General features: G+C 38.8%; 1 protein-coding gene across 1 annotated transcript in view; it reads left to right on the top strand.

Moving 5' to 3' along the window:
• Positions 1–23,415, top strand: part of LOC143299896 (serine/threonine-protein kinase TBK1-like) — a 211,842-nt gene that overhangs the window by 12,315 nt on the left and 176,112 nt on the right. The window contains exon 2 of the mRNA XM_076613392.1: positions 18,782–18,852. The gene's annotated coding sequence lies outside the window, so the exon portion shown is untranslated. The remainder of the gene's footprint in view (positions 1–18,781; positions 18,853–23,415) is intronic.

Raw genomic sequence — 23,415 nt, 5'->3', positions numbered from 1 at the left:
GAATATGGTTTGTTCTTTTGTCTTAAATGTGTTGAAAATTATTAAAAACATCCAAAATTTCGGCGCCATTTTGTGACATGGCAATGTGTCTAAACATGAAGTGGTCAGAAACAAATAAGTACAAACCTGATTAAAATCCATTACATACAGACCTGATCTATATTCATTCGTTGTGATAATAAAACACTGATCATCAGTAAAAATGGTACATTAAGTTTGAAATATTATGCAAAAAACCCGCGTGACAGGCGTAAACAACCCATTCCTCTTGACGTATTTTTATTCATTCAAAGGCAAGCACATTCATGAATACACTACACGTTCTTTACTTGCAACAGGTGGTCAACACATCTATCTTCTGCAGCACATACACTCATTTTCTGGAAAAAAAAATGACTGTTCAACTATTTAAATGCAATCGACGTTGCACACTAATTTTCAGTTCCACTTTTCTGTGTTACTTCAGTGCATGTAAACGACCCAATAAAAATATACATGTAAACAAATTTAGAACTGTTTCCACATAAATCATGCGGATTCATCGCGGGAAAGCATAAATCGGTTTGACAAACACCCTTCAATCGTGTGTGTTTGAACACAGATTCAGAGAATGTGTTGTTTCCGACAGCGTGTGAGATGTACATATGTTTCACGGAAATCTCCGATATGTTCATTCGCACCCCGTGGTTGCTATATTAAAAACAACAAAACTGTGTATGTTAATTTCGTCGTTGTTATGGTTTGTTTGTACTTTATCTCTGATCCGATTAAGTTTAGACACAATCACTGTTTCTGACACATGGCGAGATGCGGTAATATACGGATACTGGCGTAAGATTTCGAACCAAGTCAACGCATGTAGTTCAGTAAGACTGTTTTCGGTTGAAGACTTGTTGCATCAAAAGGTCCAAACAAGAAAGTTCAAAGCAGAAAATCACCCCCTTAAATTACGTTGATTTTGGTTTTTGCTGTCTGGTGAAGTTTTATCACGAAATGATGTAAACTAGTTTATCAGTTCACAAGACAGACGAAGTGTGGAACGAAACACTGGGGAGAACTGATGTGAAAATGGAGTGCCTGCAGTGTTTCTGAAAAAACAAAATCATCCAGGGTGGGGAGTTAGTTTAGGTATTTTGGGTTCCATGTTACATATGTCATAAGGTTGTAGGTAATCATTAATAAAATACATAATTTTGCACAGGCTTTGTTTGAATGCATTGCACTGGCTAAGGATCACGTGATAGATTCATTACTATCATTATTATAAATCCAGTAATTCAAACATCTGCGTTGGGAAAGTTAGTTTAGGTAACTTGGATTCAATGTTACAAGTGTTACAAGAAAGTTTTACATAATCATTAATAAAATTTATGATCCATTGTTATCATTATGATTATTATTTATATCCCACACTAAATCGACGTCTACTGCGCCATAGTTCGTGAGTCACATTTGAAAATACCGCTTCATTTCCAAAGAAAAATATGTATTTCATACCGTTCTTTTCACATCAAGACATGATGTTCAATTTTGCCATCATCTGCCCTCCATACTTTCCCAGTTTATTGTCTGGACATAGCGCCGATAATGTTCACTGAAACCGAAACGTGTTAACACATATTTAGATATTCATATTCTTCACGTTAATAAGCAGAGCATGGAGTATATCCAAGTTGTGCATTGCATAAAATATCAACAAAATTGTACTTACGAACTAAATGATCCCGTGCTGCCTTTGTAAATTCACCTTTGCAGTCGGTATAATACTGATTTCATTCTTTATGATATGTCATGAATGGTAGGAAACTGGAAAACATAAAAGCGGATTTGCGTCTTCTACCACTTTAGTATAAAATCCATGAAATTGAAAATGTTTGTTTCCTTTTGACCCAAAAGAGCTCTGTTCCTAGCTTATTGTTCAGATTCAGTGACCTGCTCACAGATCAGCATCAGCGCGGCAGCAGTCAGTCACATGTACTGTACCGAGCTGAACGCTTTCCTCTGGCGACCCCTTATGCCGCACTTGCGTAACCTTCGCCTGTGCTTGCCTTGCGACTCTTTGTAAGGCGCTCTCGCACAGGCAGAAGTAATAAAAATATTCGATTCTGGACCTTAAAAATCAAAATCTACTTATGTTCCCGCCCCCCTATAGTGGCCAACTTTATATCAGTGTGATCAGTATGATTTATTCTATTTTATTGTAAAAAGAACGGTTTTGTTGCAGACATTTTGACCTAACACAAATTTTAATCTAAATTTCCTGGCCTATAAGGCAAGCTACAACACTCACTCCCCCAACTGTTAGTTGAACTGAAATAACCAATCTTTGCTTGTCCTAGTGACGCTATGTGAATGACTGACAGATTCACTGCTTAATCCCAATTCGTCCAATTCAACAGATTGATCTGATTTGCTACAATTCAACTGGCTTGTCTATACACATTCTATGAGGACAAGTTCACCCGTTTACGTCACAAAGAGATTGGGGAGACAGGACAATACAACTCACGGCATGTTAGCCGGCATGATCAAAGTTCATATTAGCATAAATTCTTCCTAGCTTACGTTCCGAAGTCCTGCCATCTACCTCAGCCATGTTTGTGAAAGGGGAGATGGGAAACGACTTGAAAGACAGGCCGCCACACGCGATGTTCTGACATGATGACACTCGTCTGTTTCAAACACGCCAACATCTAGTTCAGCACGGAGATTGCTGCAGACATCACATAACCGCACGTGTTTCAATGGCTGGAATCGGTGACGCGCTGTCATGGACCAAAGGCGCCGACTAGGAAGTAGGGGTGTGGAGGGGGGTGGAAGGAGGGAGGGTGGCGCGGTGTTGGCGCGACCTCAAAGACTGGACTTTTGACAGAGTAGGAATGGAGATAAGAAGGGGGAGTGGAGGGGGGGGGGGGGGGGAGGTGATGGGAAGGGGAGGGAAGGGAGACAGAGTGTGGGTGGTAGGGGTCACACTGCCAGCACACTATAACACTGGTAAAAATGCCATGAGTATGTCTTTTACATGTATTATCCCACCCCTGACCCAATCAGGAAGGAAAAGAACGTTTCCCTGATACTTTACGTGTCTGTTATTCCATAATAGGTTTAAATATGGTGTTTCACCTGTTTGCACATTCAGATCTAACCATGTTTGCAAAACCATCCTCCAAAACTGAGAATTAACCAGATGAAAATACTTAAATGCAGTACTCTTTATGTTTGTGAAAAAAAATACATTACACCAAAATTAGCAAACATTTTCCTAGGTACATGAACCGATTTTTCATGTTCTCCTGCACTACAAAGACGCACCACCCATTGCAAAAGAAACGCTGACTGCATCATCTTTAGCCCCCCCCCCCCCTCCCCCTGTTCAAAACCACTGCATACTACACTTCTCTTAACTTTCTCAAAAGCTTTTTTGTTGCAATTCTGTTTACACCAAAGAAATCTAAAGAGTATTTGATTGATTGATATAAGTACCTTTTCTGGAATAATGAAAGCCTGCATAATGTAAACAATCTGGGAAATAAGAAAAGTTTCTATTATGTTTATTTTTCCAATTAAACTTAAGTCTCTCTTTTCCCATGAATGAATAATTCTTTTGATATTCTCAATTCTGTACACCCAGTTCTCTTCTAAAGAGGACGCAGAAGTATTGTTGCCATAAAAAATGCCAAGAATTTTAATCTTTTTCCTCCAAAGAAATCCATAAAAAGTATCAGTACAATCTTTTTTTACTTCCTAGCCACATTGCAACTGATTTATAGCGATTTATTTCAAGCCCTGAAAACCTAGAAAAATCTTGAAATATGTTTAACACGTGTAACATATTGTGTTCATCCTGCAAAAATAAAATAACATCATATGCATACATAGCTATTTTCAGTAATCTAAGGAACAAATTATCATTGGGTTGTCCTAACTCTATTCCTTTTATGTGTCTACAACCACATATCTTTATAGCTAGAATTTCAATGGTGAGAACAAAAGCTAACAGTGAAAAGGGACATCCATGACGAATTCCCAATTCTACGGGAAAATACTCTGATATCCAACCACAGTATGTGACACAACTTTGAGTATTAGCCATAATTACTTTTACCCATTGAATAAAGTTGCTACCAAAGCCAAATTTCTTAAATGCACTAATCATAAAATCCTTTGAAATTCTATCAAATGCCTGTGAATAATCTATCCTCACCAATAAGCCAGGTTTGTTTTCTACATTTAACTGTTCAACAACATTATCAATGAGTCTTAGTAATGTGGAAACTCGCCGACCTTTGATATAACCCACTTGATCAGTACTAACTAAATCATGAATTACTTGACTCAAGCAAATGGCCAAAGTCTTAGCTAAAAGTTTATAATCACCGTTTGTCAGTGAAATCGGTCGCCAGTTTTTTAAATTGTTTCTTGGCAGTCCTTTACCTCTGTTTATCAATGTAATTACTGCCTTTCTTTGTGTTGATGAAAGTGTTCCTATTGTGAAAGAATCATTTGGTGACAGTCTTAGTAAGCCTTTTAAATGTAGCCAAGAAAACCTTTAGAAACTCAACTGTGATTCCACCGCAGCCAGGAGCCATTATTCAAGCATTTGAGGGTATTTAGCAGCTCATGTTCTGTTATTGCACCCTCACAATCCTTTTTTTCCATCTCGGAGATGCGTGGAACATCAGTGTTGGCCAAAAATCTGTCTATATTTTCAGACATATCGTTAGAAGGTATTTTCTTTTTATATAATTGAGAAAAAAGTGTTTTCGTACTTTCAGTATTTCCGATTGCTGGGTTACTAATACGTTATTTTCGTTTAGAACCCCTGCCATCACTTTGGAATTTGCCCTTGATTTTTCCAAACCCAAAAAGTATTTAGAATTCTTCTTGCCATCTTCCACCCATTTCACTCTAGTTCTTACCTGTGCTGCCTGTACTTTATGTCTTTCCATTATTTCTATCTTCAAAGCTAACTGACTACACTCATTCTGGAGTGGAACAGATTGTGGACTAGCTGCTAACTGAACATCAGTTTCATTCAGCCTGCCATACAGTTCTCTTGATGCATTTTTGTTGTTTATACTTTTGAGTTTACTATAATTTATAGAGAAATCTTTTATTTTTAACTTTAACAGCTCCAATTCAACTTGATAATCTGATCCATCCTTAATGCCAGAAACCTGCTCTATAATCAATTCATTCATTTTATTAACGTATTCTATGTCTTTCAACAATGAGTTATTAAACTTCCACAGTCCTGGTCCTCTTTCAGTATTAGCTAACTTCATAGTAACAGTGCACCCTCTGTGATCAGTAGAGGGCAAAGAGTGAATTTCAGATTCCAGTGTTTTATCAAATAAATCCGAATTTGTTAGTACATAATCCAACCTTCTGGCGATGAAAGGATTCTTCTTGCACCATGTAAACTGTTTTTTTTCCTGTGGGTGAAATAATCTCCAAACATCATATAAATCATTCTCTTTAATTAGATCACTGAATTTCTGAACGGTTGTTCCTGCATGTGGCTCCCCTGAAACAATGTCAAGGTCGTTATCTTAAACACAATTGAAATCACCACATATCAAAATTCCTTCGGAAGTAATGTTAGAAATAACATTTCCTAAGTCTTAAAAAAAAAATCTTTTCTGCATTGTTATTTGGAGAGTAAACATTTATCACTGCTATCTTCTTATCTAATATTTCTACTTCCACGGCCAGAATTCTTCTTGAATTATGCAAAATAGTATAGTTTTCAACATAATTTTTCCTAAACAAAATGATTTGTCCTGAGCTATGTGCAGTAAAGTCACTACAAGCAAACTTCTTCGCCCCCCATTCTTTTTCCCATTGTTTACTCACTTCTTGCGTTATGTGTGTTTCTTGTAGACATATAACATCATATTTGTTTATCCTTTAGATACCTAAACAATGATTTCCTCTTCCAAGGGGAACGTAGTCCCTGCGTATTCAGTGACAAAACGTGTATACTTGAATCGCAAGCCATAAGGGAAGTCCGATAATCGAAGCCATCTTTCAATGTGCGCGCAAACCAGAAGCCATCAGTCCTTTATACAAAGCCGAGTTCGATCCCGTCATGTGCAAGCCTGCACTGGGGGTGAATCTTCACCCATCACCACCTTCACCCTCTGCCGCTGTCTCAGCTCGCGCACGTGAGGCGCGTACATCAGAGAGCTTGGACACTTTCCCCCCGGAGTTCACGGCAGTAGGGGAATCCCCGTCTCTCGACCTGTGACGTTTGGTGACGGTGCTATAGGAAACGGTTGCTCCCTGAAGTGAGGGACCGGTTGATTTACTTTTTTCTTTTTTACTGGACGTGGCTGAATCTGTATCCTTGACAGAGCCAGCCACGTCACGTTCATCACAGAAAGAAAGCTGTGTATCTGGCACCAGCTCTGACTGGGAATCCTGAAACACATCCTCAGTGTCTTCTGAGGACGGAGTCAGGTCTTCGTCAGGCTGGGCCTCATTTGGCAAGTCATCAGCAGGTTGAGAATCATGTTTGCCCCCACCAGTCGACTGCGTCCAGATCCTCCTCACGTGGAGAGAGTTCAGGGAATGAGCCACAAGCAGGGTCCCCACGCTTATGGCCACTCTGCAGACAGTCCCTGCAAGTGACCAGGTTTTGACTTTGGAAGTGACGATGGCCAGGCTGCAGGCAGGTAGATCACACTGGGTTCCGTGTTGCTCTTGGTTGTTCTTTATGATACAACCGTCCAGTGAAGCTACCCACTTTGAAAAAATAGTCCATTGGTTTTGTTGGACAGTTGATGAAGACGAAGCGTCGTCCTGTTATAAAACGGGTTAACTTACCGTCTTTGTTTCTGATTTTCTCCATAAGGAGAGAGTATCTTAGAGTACAACTTAGTCTCACCAGAGCAGTCTCGATATCCTCATTTGCCACCGAAATGGGAATGTTTAAAATAAACAGTTTTGGGACAGGAATTTCTTGGTCACCACTCCCCCCTCTCAAAATGAAGGGATTTTTGTCATGCAGTGACACAGAGTAGCCATTCAATCCCTTCAATGAGTAGCTGATTCCGGGCAGATCGGGTCAAAGGATAAATGCGCCATAAGCCCCTGAAGTACTGTGCCCCTAACACAGTCTTACTTCCAGTCACCCTCTCAGCTGCCAGACAAATGTCCAAGGCAGAAAAACTGTCCTCGGTGGTGGGAAAGCGGGTAGGATCTGCAAGGGGTAGGTCCCTGCGACTTAAAAACACAGGCTCCACGTGCTGTTGAGAAGCAGCCATTGTCATAAAAAAACAACAACAACAAAACAACACACACACAAACAACAACAACAACAACAAAAAAACACCAAAAAAACAAAAAACAAAAAAACCAAAACCAAAACAAAACAACAACAACAAAAACAAACAAAAAACCCCCACCCAACCTGAAAGGTGGAGATGGGAACAGGGGTGGGGGATGGAACAGTGTAAAGGCAAACCGGTTAACAACTTCATCACCTTTCTCCAGCAGCTGCACGTGCAAAACAGAGTTGAAAATAGACAAACTCGATTCCTGGCGTCCCAAAACAAATTACAAAACAGAAAAATACAAACACAAATCGGTACTTATCTGCTCAATGGCACCACCAACACTCTCAAAACTTCACATAATGATAGAAGGAAACACCACCAATACACTTGTCACAACACGTTCTCTCCAACACTTCCCAAACTGAGGCAAACTATGCAAATCAACACCGCCGTCGCAAACACGTCCACTCGACATCGGGTGAACACTCTCCCACCGAGAACAGGGCTTGTTCATAACGAATGGTGTACGGCGTCTGGACAATCAGAAGCCAAAAATGAAACAAATGTTTTAAGATAGATTGATCATAAAATTCAATGTGATTAAAGTAATTTCAAAAACATATACACGTATGATTTCTGCTGTGATTGAACCAATCCTATAGCAATCTATAAATGAAAATATTTGTTTCATTCATGATAGTTGCTCACTTTATGAAATGGCTGTTTTCAATTGCATGTCTTTAAATCATTTAATACTTCTTTTTTTTAAAGTTCGCGGTAAAGGAGACGTTGCCATCGCCTCAGGCACACCGCAACAGGTTGCCGTTTTCTCCTGATTAGCGCGACTGAAAGTGAGCTCAGTGGTACAGTCCGCACTTCAAACAAATATATGGGCATCCATCTATCTATCTATCTATCACATATATTTATCGCGTATTGTACATTTTTGTAAGCATACATTTTATATATGTTAAATGTGTTACATGTGCAATACAGTTCTATCGATTACATGATATTTTATTTCTTTTGCATTTTTTCTTGGGGATTTCTTTCTAGTTCTGGACTGAAAGATTTGTCAGAAAATGTACTTATGCCTTCCATTGCCGTTGATGCAATTTTTAATAAAGGTTAATTCAGTATCCCCTTTGAAATCTTCATATGCAGTAAACACGTCGATGATAGAGTTTGTGTCATTATAATTATGTGTTCTGTCCAGAAATTGAATCTTTCTTCAGTTGCGTACAAGCAATACAATGCCATGCCGTCTTTAAACCTAAACAAACGTTCAGGCTTACACAAGTGAGTAAAAAACAAATAAAAAACTAACACACAAAACAACCACAACAACAACAAAACACCTGATTGGAATTGAAACAATATTAAGTTTGCAGTAAATTCTTTCACTATCTAGTGCGCTGAACTTGTGTCGGTCACGGTTCACGAAAGGAAACAGTCTTTCACTGAAAACTCGAGTTGCTTCGTTTTTCTTTCTGCCTTCTTTGTGCCATGCCGTCTGGTTGGTATTGTTGCTGTCTGTTTGGAATGACAAGGCTGTTAAAAAAAAAAAAAAAAAAATCATGATCATGATGATGATGACGATCATTGTTACTATTATTATTTTTTCTCTTATGATGATGATGATGATGACGACGACGACGACGACGATGATGATGATGATTATGTAACAAAGTACACTTGGTGGTAAGGGACTTAACTTATTTTGAATTTAATTAGTATAAAAGAATTGAAACATTAAAAGAATTATTTGGATCTATTTTGTGATGTGGATCTTTATCCTGTCGGCGACTCCACTTTCGTAGCGTGTTGTTATGAACCGAGTGGTATATTAAAGGGGACGGTACAAAAGATTTACGGATGATTTACTGTATTAAATGATAGAAAACATCCATGCGCAGTCCAGGGGCAAAAAGCAGGCCAGTCACAAAAGGGTTTTTCTATTGCTTTATTACAATGTTAAGGATAGTAAGCACATATATTGCAATGGAAAGACTATCACTTGGTTTGGAGTAGACAAAAACATAACATAAATAATGCATATGTGTGAAGACCAAACACTGACAGCAGATGACATGTCTATTACATTTAAACACTATGGTTAAAGTGGTTGAAGCTATGCTGATTTAGTGAAAGTACTCTGACAGTATAGATTATGTAAAGCTTATACTGTGTCAAAGTGACTCAAATGAATCTGTTATCATGTAGCATTATACTGGAGTAAGCATACTGCAAAATCAATTAAACATTCTAAAACAAGAAGCAGACAGGTTGTGTCTAACTGTTAACTTGGACAAAACAAATATAATTGTATTTCGAAAAGGTGGACATCTTTCGGTTCATGAAAAATGGCGATATGGAAATACGGAAGTAAAAGTGACTAATACCTACAAATATTTAGGACTGATTTTCACAACAAAGTTAAGTTTGAACACAGCATGGACCGAAATGTGCAGGAAGGGGAAAAAGGGGGTTATTGAAATTATTAGAGCTATACAAAAATTAAAGTCTATTGACCCTTCACTTTACTGGAAACTCTTTAACACACAGATAGAGCCGATGCTCACATATGCAGCAGAAATTTGGGGTATCTACGATAATAAACACATGGAAACCATTCATACATATGCAATAAAACGTTTTTTGAATATACCACTTCATTCATCTAATCAAGTAGCATATGGGGAAACGGGTAGATATCCACTGAAAATTCGTACAATAATTAAGTGCATAAAGTATTGGTTAAAACTTATTAAATTACCGCCGACAAGACTGTGTAAGCAGGCCTATGGTATGTTACTACAGCAGCATGAAGAAGGAAAGAAGAACTGGATAGACAATGTAAAAAATGTTTTAGTTAAAAATGGGTTTGGGATTGTATGGATTAGCCAAGGAGTAGGGAGTGATGTCGCATTTATTTCGGAATTTAAGGATCGTCTTATCAACATATACAAGCAAAACTGGCATTCAGACATGGAAGAAAATCCAAGATATAATTGGTATTTTTCATTCAAAAATATTTTCCAGTCGGAAAAATACATTTCCATAATTACAAATAAATGGCAACGGTGTCTCCTTTCTCGATTTCGATCCAGGACCTTAGGGCTTAATGCAAATAGAGTATGGTATATTCAAAACAGTGAAAGTGATAGTGTATGTCAGTTGTGTCATCAGGACTTAGAAAATGAGGATCATTTTGTTTTCCATTGTAAGGAATACAGTGTTATTAGAAATGATTATTCATTCTTTACACATCCGTTTGCATTAAGACATGATCTAGTAGCTATCCTTTCATCAGATAATGAAGACATCCTATTTTCACTCGCTAAATATATTGTAGAAGCATACAACATTCGAAGGAAAAGATTAACAGAACGATCGTTTTAACATGATAGAAATATAATGCAGAATAAAATATAAGATCCATAACTCAATTTAGATTGGTAAATAACCAAAAAAGGCTCGGCTGCAAAGTTGGATGGTCATATGTTCGAATTAATTACTTAGTATTATGCATGAGTAATAGGGAATATGTTGTATTAATGTTGTGGGTGTGAATGTATGAGTGTTTATGTGTTTATGAATATGTACATATTTGCTTGTTATTTCCCCTTATTTTTCGTTTTACTTTTTTTTCGTCGTCTACTAAAATAAGCTGAATAATCCCCCTTGGCACTAGAGCTGTAAAACGCTATTTGCCAATAAAAAAATTTGTCATTGTCATTGTCATTGTCTCTCTCACACACACACACGCGCGCGCGCTCTTACACACACATAAGCATACATTGTGTATGTTAAAAAATACTATACTAATGTGAATATAAAATAGTAAGTCTAATAAAAAAAAAAAAAAAAATACACATAGCGGTAACAGGGGGCGGGGGTGTTCATTGCCAAAGGAAGCATAATTCAACATATAAAATAGTATGAGAATAAAAATGTCACAGGTGAACGAGAGAGAGACAGACAGACAGACAGACAGACAGAGGGAGACACACACACACACACACACACACACACACACACACACACACACACACACACACACACAGAATAAAACAATATCAACTAACGAATAGTTAACGTCATATTACATGGAATATGTGATAGAGAACAGCAGGTCAGTAAGGAAGACAAAGCAACATGCATTTTATCATCTAATCAAAACACACACACACACACACACACACACACACACACACACACATTATATTATACATACATATATATGAATTTACAGAGAATTTGTTTATCAGTGTTGGTGGTGCATTTCCTGTCATAATCTTGTGCATTGTTGTTCCTTTGTTGTACTCTAATCTACGGACACACGGGAGAATATTTGCTTGTTTATAGTCTGAGTCCAATAGGGAAGTCTGTTTTAGGAGTACCAGCTTCAGCCCCCGTCTATGAAGATTTAGTAATGGCTTCATGGCATTTGCACTGGCGGAGTCCCATAGTGTTGATGCATAATCTATTGTAGACTGGATATGTGCTTGAAAAAATAATTTCCGTAAGTGGAAGTCAAGGAAGTGCTTTATTTTGGACAGTTGATGGTTTTTCTGGGCTGTCGTTTTGCAAAGGGAAGTTATGTGAGGAATCCAAGTGAGCTTGTTGTCTAATATGACTCCCAGAACCTTATGATCACTAACCTGTTCAATAGGTTCATTTTTAAGTTGGATGGGAGGGAATTTATCGATAGTGTTTTGCCTCTTTTGTCTGGTGGTGATCAACATGCATTTTGTTTTTAGTGGATGAAGAGACATGTGGTTAAGTTCAGTCCATTGTACGAGTTCATTAGTACTTTTTTGTAAGTCCTCAGTAAGAGCGTTGATATCAGTATGGGATGTGTGGATTGTTGTATCATCCGCAAAGAGTTCGCACGCGGATGGAGAGGCAGGTCATTTATGTATAATGAAAATAGTAAAGGGCCTAAAATAGACCCTTGAGGAATGCCATAGTCAAGTGCTGCTAGCGCCGAGACTGATGAACCCATTGTCACGCATTGTTGCCTGTTTGTGAGATATGATTGGAGTAAGACTACTGGTTACCAGTCCATATAGTTCAAGTTTTCTAAGTAAGAGGTTATGGTCTATCACGTCAAATGCTTTTTTGAAATCAACAGATAGAACACCGCAATATCTGTTGTCATTGATATTTCCAAGCCAGTCATCTACAAGACTGACTAATGCTGTGTGGCACGAGTGTTTTTCTCTGAAACCAGACTGAGCTGGATGTAAAAGCTCATTGACATGAATGTGATGAGAAATATGTTTGTTTGTGTGCTTTTCTAGTGGTTTCGAAAGAACAGAAATAATGGAAATTGGCCGATAGTTAGAAGGATCGGAGGTGTCACATGATTTGTAAATAGGAATAACTTTTGCTTTCTTAAATGCGTTCGGGAAAGTAAAGTAGAGAGAGAGAGAGAGAGGGAGAGAGAGAGGGAGAGAGAGAGAGAGAGCAAAACATGTGTTTTATTTCAGTAGGATCGGATGATTCGTTTTATTTAAAGTGAAACAACTAGGACATCTCTCTCTCTCTCTCTCTCTCTCTCTCTCTCTCTCTCTCTCACCACCTATCCGTCCAATCACGGACACACCCTTCATGCTACCCGACTTTGGATCCGGCTTACAGTCACGACCTCAGTATCAACAGCACCACACGTGACTGGAGTCAGTCCTGTGTGTGTGTGTGTGTGTGTGTGTGTGGCAACACCCCGGGTGTGTCATCACCCGGCCATCACGCTCCGTCAGAGAGCAGACTGCAGTTGGCAGTTTGGTTTGTCCTGACTTATGGCCCCGCCTTGAACTAACTTGACAGTCCCTGAAAATAACACCATATATCAGTATCCACATCTAAAGTAACTTGTCTTTTCAGTCTGTTCACATCTTTGAGGCACTCCTTTTCATGTTCTGTGCTCTTTGATTCTTTATCTGTTTGCTTCTCTTTGCGTGCATTTGTGTGTGTGTGTGTGTGGGGGGGGGGGGGGGGGGGGGGGGGGGGGGGGGGGGGGGACGTGGGGGGGGGGGGAGTGAGTGGTGAGGAGCGGGGGCGAGGGAGTACGTGTGTGGGTGTGGGTATGGGTGGATGTTATTGTCTGACCTATGTGAGTAAGTTTTTCTATTGCAAAGCGCTTTGAGATTTTTGAAATTGCAATATGATTGAAGTATATTACTATTATTATTAGTAGTAGTAGTAGTATAAATCTTATTATTATTATTATTATCATTATTATTGTCATTATTCAAACATTGAGAAAAACTCCATTTTACATCTATCCATCGATGCCAATCCGAACCCTAATTTGCAAAGACATTTTCTTATTTTCACACCAGTTATTCTTTTATTCTGCACAAGATTCAGCGCTATATAAATACCATTATTATTATTATTATTACTATTATTATTATAAAACAATAACAAAAATATATCACATTGCATGTTATTAGATTGTCGTGGTAGTGTACGATCATTCATTTTAACCATGAATTGGCCACACATTCGCTGCATAAGTTCTACAGACTGTATCTCTGTCTCTCGATATTCTGATGCTTGTCCAAATAAACGAATAGATTCACAATGCACTGTCGTACTCTTATCACACACTCGTGCTTTTAAACATACCGTATGATTGGTTGTATCTGGGCGTCAGTCATTTTGATGAAAATATCGAGCATTGTTGTTCACCACAATGGTTTTCCCACACCGCCTGGCAGAGTGCTGCTCGCTCTGCCACAATGATTTCTGTAGGCAGCTAGAGAATTCAAACATGCAGGAAAACCATTCCAAGGTGCATAGATAGAATAAATCATTTATAAGTATTAAAAGCTGGCGTATTGTTACATAACAGTACTGACTTCACACATACGCCTCTGTCTTAGTTGTCAGAGAGCCTTTTTCCCCCTTAAACAAACATAAACACTACTACTACTACTACACACACACGCACGCACGCACGCACGCACGCACGCACACACACACACACACACACACACACACACACACACAAACAGTGAGAGAGGGAGAACTACAGAGAGAGAGACAAGACAAGACGAAACAAATTCTTTATTATCGAGGAAAATAGATAAGCACCGGCGCGCTTTTTTTCATCCAGTCCCCGCCCTGAAACAGGGTCTACACTACACAATACTACAATATATATGTCATTGCATGCACTACACAATGCTACTTAAAGTCATAGAATGCGAATACTAAACTACATAAAGGCATAAGCATGGTAAAAATAAGACACACACACACACACGCACACACGCACGCACACACGCACGCACACACACACACACACACATAGAGGCACAAGCATGGTATTGATAATCGACAAAAAAACAAAACAAACAAAAACAAACAAACAAAAAACAAACAAAAACAAAACAAACAAAACAAAAACGAACACACACACACACACACACTCTCTCTCTCTCTCTCTCTCTCTCTCTCTCTCTCTCTCCCTCTCTTTCTCTCTCACGCACACGCACACTTACACACACAGAAGCATATATTGTGCATGTTAAAAATACTATATTAATGTGATTATAAAACTGTAAGTCTAATAAAAAAAATACACAAGAGACAGAGAGAGAGAGAGAGAGAGAGAGAGAGAGAGAGAGACGTTGACTCGTGTTTGTGTTTTGCAATGTTGCACAGGATACTTTCATGCAATGTGAATCAGAATCAATTTTAATGTCAATTAAACCTTAACAAGGTTTAAAGACAAGCATACCAAGTTACATGTGCCACACACAAAAAGTAAAACAAAATAAAAAATAAATATAGAAAAAGAGATTGAATCACTCATATATGCTGTGGCGTTTATGGCAGCAGTTATTAACAAATTTTCCAAACATTCCTACAGCTGAGTTTGTCTTCCAGTATTAGCCGACTAGGTTAAATAATATTTGGAAGGTATTTTGAATTTTGTGTATGAAGTCTATTCTATTTTCTCTGTATAATTCGCAGTCACCTAAAAATGATAATCATCCTAAGTTGTTTGTCATTGTAAACATCATCTCATTTCTTTTGGGATGTTGAAATATCTACCTCTTTCCATTGCTAGGTCATGACAGGATATTCTTAATTTGCGCAATCTTGTTTTTAATTATGATTAAGATATCCTTCAAGCAAATAAGGTTTGGTTTTGTATTCATGAGTAATTTCATTATTAAAAAGTAGTTTAGATTTATTTTCCGATTTGTTTCTCTTCCAATATGAAACATATCCATATTCTAGTTTATTCATTATAACGTTGCTAAGTCTATGAACATTGAATGTGGGCTGATTATTCCAAACGCAAGATTTTGTAATATAATTCCGACAAAGTTAATCCGTGTTCGCTGTGTGTGTGTGTGTGTGTGTGTGTGTGTGTGTGTGTGTGTGTGTGTGTGTGTGTGCATGCGTGCGTGCGTGAGTGTGTGCTCGCACGTATGAGTATTTGTATGTGTGAAAACTGTGTACAAATTATGAAGTAAAATAAACAAAAATGAAATAAAATGAATACTACCAAGTAAAACAAAAGAAGAGAGATTAAATTTTAAAGAAAAGTAAAACAAAAAAGAAGCTTTCATAGGAGGCAAGTAATCAAGAATGAGAGTGGGCCTCGTACAGCAAACTAGTGCACAGATACGTGTATACAGAGAGAGAAAGAGAGAGAGAGACAGAGAGAGAGACAGAGAGAGAGAGAGAGATGATTACTGAACAAGCGTAGCCCACTTTAAACTACGCCAACAGATATAAATTTTGCAAATGATCTGATCCCACAATCATTTGATGACGAAACAAACCCACTGCGATGTTATTTGCGGTCAACCAGCTGCAGAAGACTGTGTGTACATTTTGTGGCGAGCTGTGAACAGGCCACACTGCTGCCGGCCGTGTTTCGCTTCCACCTGTAACGTCACAGCACCATCAGCACGACGTGCCGTAGTAGTCAGATATCATGGCAGCAGACGAAATTCGCTCTGGCTGTGTATTTTTTGTGCCAGATATGACTGAATCAGCATGAGTGTGTGCGGTATTTAGCTGAAAAAGATTTTTTTCTCTAAATTTTTTTTTCTTTTCTTTTTGTGTAAAGTTCGATTTCGCATTTAATGGCGATTTTTACATTACCTTGCAAAGTTGAAAACCGTGTTTTGGGGCCCTTAAAGTTTATCGCAGTTTGTAACTAGGGCAAAAGCGCAGGGGAGAGACAGAGATTCAAACCTTTGTTCTTTTTCCAAGTTCCGGGTCCTGACTTCCACCTGGGCCTTACATGACACGTGTCCTCAGAGAGCACAGAGAACGGGGTGTCCGACAGGGCTGTGTGTGTGGGGGGGGGGGGGGGGGGGGGGGGGGGGGGGGGGGGGGGGACTCTTTGTGGCTTTACCTTGTAGGCTATCATTTGGTTTCAGTGATTTGTTTTGCTTGCCCGTGGTTTCAGTCATATATATATATATATATATATCTATGATGGAGTCTCCCGTCGGTCCGACGGATAAGTAGGCAGGCAGGCTTATCTGTCGGTGTGTCCTCATATGGGAGAAGAGGCCGATTCTGGATGCACAACACTTCCCACAGGTGTTGCAAGGGAAAACGTCTCCAGAAGTTGAGCCCTGCTTCCTTCGCTCACGCTTCTCCTTAATGGCTAGCATTCTCTTGTTTTCAAACGTCTTTATGCCACTAGAGCACAGCATCCTCCAACGACAGCGGTCAAGGGCATCAGTTTCCCAGGAAGCGATGTCTATGTCACAGGCTTTGAGGTTTGTCTTCAAGGTGTCCTTGAAGCGCTTGCAGGGTCTTCCAAGTTCACAATGGCCTTCCTTCAGCTGGCCATACAAAAGCATCTTCGGAATCCTGCTGTCTGTCATGCGGACAACTTATCCTGTCCAGCGTAGCTGGCACTGGATCAGCAGGTTTTCGATGCTGGACAGGCCGCTCCTCTCTAGAACCTGGAGATTGGAGACCCTGTCTTGCCACTTTATGCCGAGGATCTTTCGTAGGCATCTCTAGTGAAACTGCTCAAGTTGTTGAATGTGACGGCGATACGTCGTCCATGTTTCACAGCAGTACAACAAGGTGGTCAGCACAACAGCTCTGTAGGTTTTGATTTTGGTGCTGAGCCTGATGCCTTTGTTGTTCCACAGTCTGTTGTTGAGTCTGCCAAAGGCGGAGCTGGCCTTGGCGATGCGCAGCGTCACTTCTGCATCAAGGGCTCCGTTGCTGCATAGGGTGCTGCCCAGGTAGCAAAACTTGATCTCTGTGTCATTGATCTTGATTGCATGTGGGGGAGGGGGAGGGGGGGGGGTGCACTGGCGTTCTGTGAGCTAGCCGGTTGGTACATGGACTCGGTCTTGCTGAGGCTGATGGTGAGTCCAAAGCGCCTGCAGGAGGTTGAGAACCTGTCCATAATGAACTGCATGTCCTCATGGGTGTGTGCAGCAAGCGCACACTCATCAGCGAAGAGGAACTCTCTCATCAGTGCCTCAAACACCCTGGACCTGGCATGGAGTCGCCGCAAGTTGAAAAGTTTGCCATCTGTGCGAATGTAGATGCCCCGGTCACAGTCTTGGAAGGCGTCAATCAGCATGGCAGAGAAGAGAATGGAGAACAGTGTGGGTGCCAAGACGCAGCCCTGATTCACTCCATTTACCATATATACTTACAATCGTTTCGTTTCTATTTATTTTGTTTTGATTCTTCTAATCTTTTAAAAAAAATTATTTTACTTCATTTCTCATTTATTTTCTGTGTTGTTTTTCTTTATCCCGTCATTTTCATGTTATTGCATTCTATTGTGTGTTTTTTAAAGTCTAGTTCAGTTTTTAGTTTCAGTTTAAGTGTTGTTGTTTTGATAATTTTATATTTCTGTTGTATATTTTTTATTTTATCTTATTAATTTTTATTTATCAGATTTTGACATTGGCAGTGTTGTAAAGGTTGGCGTAAGTAGTTAAAAAAAAACCCAATTCTTCTTTTTCATCCATTCCTTGATACTTCCATGCTTGCCCGGATCCTGAATCGCAAAGACATGTTCGTGAATTGACACCTTTTTTTCTTTTTCCATTGAAAACATGAATTACCTGACATGTCTCTCATCATTCACTGTCCATAAAGGAGGCTATGGTTGACCCTTATCAGATCTTTGCGTTGGACATTTGTGTGCTTTTCTTGGATCCATGGAGTTTGGTCGCATTCGTAATTTATATACTCCTCTCTCTCTCTCTCTCTCTCTCTCTCTCTCTCTCTCTCTCTCTCTCTCTCTCAAACATTCCAGTTAAGAGAGACTATTATGTCTTGATATCTGTGATGTATTATTTTCATAAGGGCCCGTAGTGCTTGTCTAATTCTGGGTTTACAATTACGTTGTTGCCCCTTTTCGTAAATGAATAAAATATCTGAATCTGAATATCTCTCTCATATATATATATATATATATATATATATATATATATATATATATATATATATATATATATATAATCTCTGTGTGTTGACAGGTGGAAAGGGTGGTTAAAGTTCGACACTTTCGACCAGAAAAATGCCTAAATTTGCGGATTGTCGATACCAGGTATGTCTTTGCTGAGTGTGTGTGTGTGTGTGTGTGTGTGTGTGTGTGTGTGTGTGTGTGTGTTGGGAGTTGTTATGTGTCGATCTGTTTCCGTATATGTGTGTCTAGTCCCTGATCTGAAGACAGAAATTGTTTCAAATCGGAAACAGCTCAATTTTTACAGCTGATCTCATTGTCATATTGATGGCCTAAAATTTCCTAATTCATTTTAAACGAGATTTGTTTTCCATTCTTTTCTGCGGTGATTCCAAGTCTGTGCTTCATGCAATACAATCATTGAAATTACAGACAACATGTGAAATGATAATTGAAACCAACTACTTAATCAGTGCTTTATGTTTGCGAGGCACTACAATCACTGAAATTATAGACAAGTGAAATAATAATTGAAGCCAGCTACTTAATCAGAGCTTTATGTTTGCAAGGCACTGCAGTCACGTTCTGCTGGATACCATCTCATTCTTCATTTCATAATAATAAAGTGGATAGAGCATTGAAACAAGGAGCAAATTGTATTTGTATTACTCTTTTTTTTGTCACAACAGATTTCTCTGTGTGAAATTCGGGCTGCTCTGCCCAGGGAGAGCACATCGCTACACTGACACCGCCACCCCCTTCTATGTTTTAACCCGGTGTTCGGTTGTCTCTGTGTGTGTGTGCGTGTGTGTGTGTCTGTTTGTCCGTGGTAAACTTTAACATTGACATTTTCTCTGCAAATACTTTGTCAGTCGACACCAAATTAGGCATAAAAATAGGAAAAATTCAGTTCTTTTTAGTCATCTTGTTTAAAACAATATTGCACCTCTGGGATGGGCATACACACACACACACACACACACACACACACACACACACACACACACACAAAATGAAGCCTAATTATATGCAAACTGCATTTACTGTTATATTTATATTTTTTGTATTCTCTAAACTTGGCACTTTGATCTGATATTCGACCCAACAACAAGAGCAGTCATTATTATCATTTTTTGTTCAAACAGGAACTTCTTTTGCTAAGCATGGAAGTTTTATTTATTTTGCAAACGTTTTGGTGCAGATAGTAAAAAAGGGAAATTACTCTGATTAATGCTAGGGGACTTAATTTGCTTTAAACTGATCTTTCTCATCTTAAACATTACATTTTGAAACAAGAGAGGCAAGGCCTTCAAGACTCACTTGTGATGCACTTTTTTTTTTTTTTTTTGTAAATCCAAGCTTTTTATGTATTGAGTATAATTTCAAAATGTAATGTTTAAGATGAGAAAAATCAGTTTAAAGCAAACTAAGTCCCCCAGCAGAGTAATTTCCCATGTTTTACTGTCTGCAATAAAACGTTTGCAATAAACAAAACTTCCATGCTTAGCAAAAGAAGTTCCTGTTTGAACAAAAAATGATAATAATGACAGTTCTTTTGTTGGGTCGAATATCAGATCAAAGTGCCAAGTTTAGAGAATATAAAAAATATAAATATAACAGTAAATGCATTATACTCAATACATAAAAAACTTGGATTTAAAAAAAAAAAAAGTGTATCACAAGTGAGTATTGAAGGCCTTGCCTCTCTTGTTTATTTTATTTTCTGTCTGCAATTTTATTTGTTTTCCAAAAGAAGTGAATTTTTCCACAGAATTATGCCAGGGACAACCCTTTTGTTGCCGTAGGTTCTTTTACGTGCACTAAATGCATGCTTCACACGGTAGCTCGGTTTATCTTCTCATCCAAATGACTAGCGTCCAGACCACCGCTCAGGGTCAAGTGGTGGGGGAGAAAATACTGGCGACTGCCGGTGTGATTCGAACCAGTGCGCTCAGATTATCTCGCTTCCTATGCGGACGCGTTACTTCTAGGCCATCACTCCACATTGTCGTCCGTAGTCAGTTCATATGGATATTTCTTTGTCCTTACAATAATTCTACAGTTTAGTAGAATCGTATTCGTGGAAACTGTTTCAGATTTCCCTTACCAAATTACAGTAAAATACATGAACTTTACAATTAGCTGAGTAAAAAAAAAAAAAAAATCAGGAAAATAATATCCCTTATGTTTTGATGGAAAACTAATGCCTTCAAACCAAATATACCAAAAATATGAAATGCATTTGTGAGCAAAACATCACCATTGAAAGTGTCATCACTTGTGATGTTATGAAGCAGTATATCCCTGCACCTTTGGAAACTTCTGTGCTCATAACATTTTTGAATTACCGACTTTAATGTAATATTTTGTTGTTGTTGTCTCCTTATCACGTTAACACAAATGGTGGGTTGTTGGGGTTTTTTTTAAATGTTTTTTTGTTTCTTTCTTTCTTTCTTTTTGTTTCCTTATCAAACAGTCCAGTTAACAAGTACTTTTAGATGTAGGGTTTGTTTTTCTTCTTTCCAATGGAAAAGTCATGGATAGAATTATATTAAAGTAAGAAACCATTACACACACACGCGTGCGCATACACACACAGATAGACATTCAGGGCATGGCTGCACAACTAGAAACAAAATTAGATTTGGCTTTTTTCAGTCCCTTGGTATGGTGTAGAAAGTGTACATTTACCTGATACAGAATTATTAATCATTCTCTTGAGTCAGGCATTGTTGATGATTGTCTTAAATTGGCCATTATCACCCCTCTTTTGAAAAAGCACAATTTGGACACAAATCAGCTTAAGAACTATAGACCTGTCTCTAATCTTTCTTTCATTTCTAAAATCATTGAAAAAGTTGTGTTGCATCAGCTCCAGGAACATCCTGATGAAAACGGCCTGCTTAAAACTTGTCAGTCAGCTTATCGGAAAAGCCACAGCACAGAAACAGCCCTTCTTTCGGTTACAGATAGTCTCCTCTCAAACACAGACAAAAGACTTACACCTGCAGTGGCATTTTTAGATCTGTCAGCGGCATTTGATACAACTGACAACCAAATTCTTATCAATCGTCTTAGCACTACCTTTGGCATTAAATCTAAAATGTTTTTCTTCATATCTTTCAAATCGTCAACTCAAGGTTAAAGTAAAACATAGCACATCTAAAGTCATTCCTCTTGTGTTTGGTGTCCCTCAGGGATCAGTCTTAGGGCCTATCTTGTTCACTTTGTACACTCAGGCTTTGTCTGACATCTTCAAAAGGCACTCATTTGGCTACCATAAATATGCAGATGACACAGAATTACAAAAAGCCGCTCCACCATCTGATTTCAAAACAGTCATTACTGAATTGGAAGCTTGTGTAGCTGATGTAAAAACATGGACGGACAAAAACAAGCTAAAGCTCAATGAAGACAAAACTGAACTCTTAGCCGTTGGAGACCTAACTCATCTTAAGGCAGGAGAAAAGGACCCAGTTACGTTTGGCCGTGCTTCAGTAGCATTTCAAACATCAGCCAAATACCTGGGTGTATATCTCGATCAAACCTTGACTATGAGCGACCAAATTTCATTCTTGTGTCGCTCATGTAATTTTCATCTCCGAAGGCTAGCCTCAGTCAGACCCTACATAACAGAGAAAAATATGGCTCAGTTGGTTTCCTCTTTTGTCCTGTCTAGACTGGATTACTGCAATTCCACTCTTGCAGGTTTACGATCTTCCTCCATCAGCAGATTACAGAAAATTCAGAACAATGCTGCACGACTGGTTCTCGCCAGAAAGAAATCTGATCATGTTACACCTCTGCTGAATCGGTTACACTGGCTTCCAACTGAGTCCCGCATTCTCTATAAGTTAGCAACACTCGCCTTCAAACATTTTGACAAGTCTCTTCCATTGTATCTCTCCTCTGTATTGGAAACATGTGAACCGCAAAGAACATTAAGATCCAGTTCTGAAAAGCTGCTTAAAGCTCCAAGGACTGATCTGAAATGCATTGGAAATAGGTCTTTCAGAGTTCAGGTTCCCCAAGTGTGGAACTCTCTACCTTCATCTCTTAGAAATGCCTCTGATCTACATTTCTTTAAGTCCGTAAGCATTTTTGTTCTGGGCGGAACGGTTAAACCAAGGTATGCCTGTTAACAAGTATCTGCGTGCTAGTATTTTTGTAGTCCTGTTTTAATGCATTGTGTAATTCATGTAGTTTTCGTCTTAGATGTGATGGTTTTTTGTTTTTGTTTTTTATATCTGGTTATTTTAATGCGTGTGTGTGTGTGTGTGTGTGTGTGTGTGTGTGTGTGTGTGTGTGTGTGTGTGTGTGTGTTCTATGAAATGCATTCTGTTTTAATCTAAGCCTTGTTTACTTTTTAGCTTTTATAATCTGATTCATCTCTTAAGTGTGCCTTTTCATTCATATGAACACACTGGATGTTTTCCATTGTCAGATAGCGGTTGATGTGTTTTTAAAGGCATGTTTATAGTCAACTGGCTGATGTAAGGCGCTTTGAGTAGCATTGGTGCTGGATATCGCGCCATAGAAAAACTATGTATTATTATTATTATTATTATTATTATTATTACTACAGTGTACCTTTACCTGACCCGTGCCTGTGTCATGCCCTCATTCTGGTCTTCCTGATCTAAACCTTCAGTACACTTCATATCTTGACCCACATTTAACACATTTAAAATATTGATAATCTGCGTG

This window comes from Babylonia areolata, chromosome 25 (genome assembly GCF_041734735.1).
Source record: "Babylonia areolata isolate BAREFJ2019XMU chromosome 25, ASM4173473v1, whole genome shotgun sequence".
NCBI lineage: Eukaryota > Metazoa > Mollusca > Gastropoda > Neogastropoda > Buccinidae > Babylonia > Babylonia areolata.
Note: the sequence above shows the minus strand (reverse complement) of the source record. Positions and strands in the feature narration are given on the sequence as shown.